This window comes from Benincasa hispida, chromosome 9 (assembly GCF_009727055.1).
Source record: "Benincasa hispida cultivar B227 chromosome 9, ASM972705v1, whole genome shotgun sequence".
Classification (NCBI taxonomy): Eukaryota; Viridiplantae; Streptophyta; class Magnoliopsida; order Cucurbitales; family Cucurbitaceae; genus Benincasa; species Benincasa hispida.
This window is the reverse complement of record NC_052357.1, coordinates 17,172,250-17,178,116: the sequence shown is the minus strand read 5'-3', so window position 1 is coordinate 17,178,116 and position 5,867 is coordinate 17,172,250.

Genomic DNA, 5,867 nt, shown 5'->3' with positions numbered 1-5,867 from the left:
CTTTTGTTGATTTATCTGTAGATTCTCCGGACATCTCATTTAATACCAGTTTACTGCGAGGTTGATGATTTCTTATGTGGTCTTCCTCTAAGAATGTATGATTTGTCGATACAAGTACTTTATCTTCTTGAGGATCATGAAACAAACCACCTTTTGTTTCTTTAGGGTATCCTATAAATAGGCATGCTTTGGAGCGTCGTTCCAATTTCTTAGGATTTTGCACCAACACATGTGCTAGGCATCCCCAGATTTTGAAGTGACGTAAACTACCTTCACATCCTCTCCATAACTCGTATGGTGTTTCTGAAACACTTTTTGAGGTAACCATGTTTGATATATATACAACAGCCTACACTACTTACCCCTAAAAGAACTGAGGTAACTGGGCATAACTCATCATTGAATGAACCATGTCTAATAAGGCTTAAATTCTCCTTTTTGCTGCACCATTTTTTTGTTGTGTACCAAGTGCAATGAGCTGAGATTGAATTCCATATTTTACTAGATATTTCTACTATTGTAAATCCATATACTCACCACTTCAATCTGATCAATCTTTTTACCTAATAAGTTCTCAACCTCTACCTTTTAGTCTTTGAACTTTTCAAAAGTTTTGGACTTATGATGCATTAGATAAATATAGTCATATCTAAAATAGTCATCAATACAACTGATGAAATACTCAGATCCTCATTGAGCTTTAATATTCATTGGACCACAAAGATCTGAATGTATAAGTTCTAGAGGCTCTTTGGCTCAATTACCTTTTTTCTTAAAAAGATCTTTTAGTCATTTTTCCTCTAAGACATGATTCACATGGAGGTAAAAAAATGTCTTCTAACTGATTTAGATATCCATTCTTTACTAATCTCTCAATTCTATTGAGATTTATGTGTCCAAGTCTTAAGTGCCAAAGATAGGCATTAGGGGAATTTTTTCGTTTCTTATGTTGGATATTGGCTATTTTAAATATCTCTAAATTTAAAATAGTTTTTGCCTCAGTTGGTTTTAGCATATACAAGTTATTTTCAATTTTAGCAGAACATATTTACACTTCTTGAACTAATGACCACTTCATTTATATCAAAGGTAACTTTGTACATATGTTCTAATAAACAAGAGACAAAGATTAAGTTCCTTTTCATCTTAGGTACATGATACACATTTTTAACAAAATGAATGCTTCTAAAAAAGATAACTGGAGATCTCCCACTGCTTCAGCCGAAATGACTTCACCTATTCCCACCTTGAAAGTCATCTCGTTTTCTGTCAACTGCCTCCATGAACTAGTTTCCTAAAAGAAAGTGCAAATATGATTAGTGGCGCTTGAATCTAGTATCTAGGTCAAATGAGAACTTTTCACTGAGCATGTTTCTATTATAAGTAAATCAAATTTACCTTGGTTTTTCTTCTCAACCTTCTTTTCCACAAGATATTTTGGACAATTTCGTTTCAAATGCTCAACCACGTTATAGTGGAAACATTTTCGTTTTGCAACTTTTTTCTTACTCTTTTTAGCATGAGTCTTCTTCTTCCCTTTTTCCTTTTTCTTCATTTGGATACTTTTATCCTTTGAAGGACAAGACTTCTTTGTAGAAAGTTTTGTACCAGATGTCGATTCTTTCTAAAACTTTTTTTGGGAAACAACATTTGTTTCCCCTTCTTGACTTTTATTTTTCATTAATTCTTGATAAGTCTAGAGTTCATTTAGGAGAGTTGTCAAATTATAATCAATCATATTCATCACAACATTTATGCAAAAAGTTAGGAAGCTCTTTAGAAGAGATTCCATGATCATACTGGCTTGACTTTTCTCGTATATGACAGCGTCATTCGCTTCCACAACATTGAACTGGACCATCATGTCTAGGACGTGTTCTTTAACAGAGGTTCCTTCCTTCACGCGAGAATTGTAAAAGTATTTTATAGCATCATGTTGAACAGACAATGGCGAATGCCCAAACATCCCTTGTAACGGCTCCATGATCTCCCTAGCAGTAACTATGGGTTCATGTTTTTTAGTAAGCACATCAGATATGCTTGCTAAAATATAGGCTCTGGCTTTTTCATTAGCCATAAGCCACCTATCATAGGCATCCTAAACATTTCGGTTTGCATTTGAACTGGGAAGAGGAGGACATTCCTCCATTAAAATGAATCCCAGGTCATCAATAATTAATATCGTACTTATGTTTAATTTCCAATTTGAATAACCCTCGCCATTGAACTTATTGGAAACTAAGAGTTGAATTATCGAGTTCGACACACTGAAACATAAACAAATTCTATCAAAAAATGCATCTAAATCCAATTTTTAGCAAAGATAATAAAGTAACCAAATTTCTTAATTTATTTGCAATGATACTTTAGTGAGTCAGAATAGATGCTATTGAGAGGCAGTCAAATACTCCTTCACTGAAACAAGAAATTCTTGACTAAACACTAATTCTAGAATAACTCCTTATTCTATTAGTTATTTAGTTACTGTTATCGGTCAAGAACTTACTAACACTTAGTAACTCTTGTAAGTGTGACCTTCCATTTTTAGATTTCATAGAACGATATCAACAAACCCTCAAATAGGAAGACAATGTTGAAGATGGAACTAAGAAACCCTATTCATTTATGAAGTTTGAATTGTTTTGAATCTTATGTTACAATCCTCCGAGGGGATCGTAGCAGAAACGACTAGCTAATGTTGCTTAAAAACGACGACAGGTGCAACACAAGAATGTCACGGTTCAAATTAATGGAAGAGACCGTAGGATATGTTGACACATTTCCTACACCCACTTACTATGAACAACTTCCAATATTCACCTTGTTATTGACCCATGCAAACACTTTCCGAATGGAGCAATCGCAGTAAAAGCAACAAAAAGTCGGGCATGGATCTCATGGTGTGAACTTTTAGGGACATAAGAGTTAAAAATAATATTATTAATCTTCCACTGTAGTGTTCTGATTGTTTGGGTATATTCTTTTACTTAGGTATATTCCAGCTTAAAAACATCCTAAGTCTACGTGATAAAACCATTTTATTACCTCACACTGCTCATGCGTGCTCATAAAACTGGGTTATCTACACTCAATAATTTGGCTATAATCTCTAGATAGCAGGTCTTTCGTAAACTATCAACTTAAGTACCTCCAGCCTTAGATAGGATTATAGACCGATTGAGTTTGTAACCAAAGTTTTACATGATAACAACCTATTTTAACCATTAAAACATGCTGTTATTTGTTGACCCTAAGTGAACATGCTATTTATCTTTGTTATAGATTTTATTTGTTAATACTAAATAGTCAGTTTTAATAGTAAATATTCGTTATAAAAAAAAGTGACTATTTTGTGGTCCGATATTATGCAAACATCTTTTGCATAGGAAGCTCTCACGTGCATGTCTCTACCTGAACGATTTTGGGATCACATTGTTTGTATCAATATACAAAAAGGGTCGCATCCATAGTGTCCACAGGATAAGGTACCCAACCCTTTACATATACTTATAGACCATTTTGCTATATATTAAAACTCAATTCTCTTTTATATCTTTACATAAAGTTTAAGTATTCATATTATAGCCATGAGTTAGTTTATTGGATTTATAAAAGAATGAAATTCAATAACACATTTATTGGTAGAAAATTTCAATAATAACTTTATTATGAATAGAATATGTTTAATGTTTACAAACTGCGAGATTTTACGACATTTCCAACACCAGTTAGGATTCAAATAATATGAGGGATAGCGTGGTGACACTTATGCATAGTTCATGCCTTTATTGAATGAAGTCCAAGCCAAAAAGTTACTGATTGTGTTGGATGATGAAAGATGCGATTTTACAGATATTGAAGGAATGAAATTCTAAGCGGAAACATGTGAATGCACCTACCAATGTAATTCAACTTGAAAAACTCGAAAAAAATAGAGAAATTATAGAAGAACAAGATAAACATTTATAAATTACAACATGGTTCTAAGGAGAAAAGGATAAGAAGAACTAACCCTTGAATACTTTTTTTTCACGTAATTCCTCTCCTCCAAATGGAATAGCACGAATGTAAGATCTCCCTTGGACTGAAAAAAGCACCTCTCATGAACAAATAAGTCACGAACAAAGGACACCACCACTTGATTTTCTTGCTATTCTCACGATAAAAATCAAGGATGTGTGTGATCCTTAATTTGGTAGGGAGAGATTTGTGTGAGACGAGTTTAGGGAAGAAGATCAAATACACAGAGAGAAATCTTCTCTTTGCTTGTCATTTCATTAATGCATTAGAACATATTAATGAAAAATAAATCTTCTTCTTTTCTTTTATGCAAGAGTGAATGGGTTGGAGAGGGAGTTAAAACTCCCTTCTAACCACTCACAATAACTCCCGTGGGAGTTATTATTTTAAATTTAACTAATTTATATATTAAATCAAAATTTAATATATGATTAAATAAATAAGTATTAATTAATTAATTAATTAATTAATTAGATATCATAGATTTAATTTAGTTTGAATCAATATTCAAGTGACATCCTTTCACATAACCTATAGTTTTAATATTAAGTCCATTCATATTAATAATAACCTATAGTTTTAATATGAATATCATTCATATAATTAATATTTAAATCTTATTGAAATATTTAACTCTCACATACTATAAAGTATAATTTTGATTCTCATTCAAAACTATCTTTATGTTATAATGTATCTTATACATTATATTAATTGTATCTTATACAATTAATTCGCTTACATTAATCCAAAATTAATTGATTCTTACTTTATCCTTAGTGAGTTAGCAAGGGGACCTTATGGACCTATAGATTAAAAGTTTCAATGATACGAGATTAATTAATTAAACTCTTTAATAAAATTAATCAAAATTTATTAACTGTAAGTCCACTCCATTAAAGACCCACAGTTGCACTCTTCGACTTTAGATATATTTCTATGTCCATGGACATAACCAATCAACAGTAAGACGACCCTTCAAAAATCGTTTGTAACTACAGATGGGTCAAATTATCATTTTACCCCTATAATTACATCTAAAGCCTTAAGCACCACCAATCTCTCTAATGAACAAACAGTTTATAGTCCAACTATAAACTAATCCCTCTTGGGTCAATGAGAGAGTGAGGCATCAATGTTCAAGACCTGGAATCAGCTCTTAAGGGAGCAATTCATCTACTAACCCTAAAGACGTGAATGAGTGAATTCCATCTTATGTAGCTATGTTCCCAGCTCCTTACTTGAACAAATCAACAAAATAGGCTTATTGATTCGATGAGTCGGGACACTTTCACCCATACAAATCAAAGAATTGCCCTCACAGACAGGAGTTCATCAAGAGTAATAATTAATGTGCTAATACTTTGGAAATATTTGAATAGTTGGAACTTTGTGATGAACACACCTTCCAATTGAAATAAAAACTTGTGCAATGAATTAAATGGAATTGAAGTGAAGTTGGTTGGATTGGTCAAGTCGAGGATTGGAAACAATTAGGCTAAATTATGATATCTTAAATGAATTTTGGTTGATATTTGATTATCGTTTGGAAGTGATTTTGAAACGATCGAATTAATTTTTTCATACTAAAAATCCACTTAGAGGAGGGAGATGAGGTTAAATTACAAGTTTAATCTCATAATTAACTTTGAAATTTGTATGTAATTGGTTCTAAAACTTTCAGTTATGTTCTTTTAATTAAAAATAAAATCAATTTTGTGTGGAAGAGGAGGAAAAGCTAAATTATAGGTTTAGTCCCATAACTTTGAAACTTGCGTGTAATTTTTTTCTAGAAAGATGTCTAATGTGTGTCTGTAAATACGTTGGAATATCTCAACTAGGTTGAA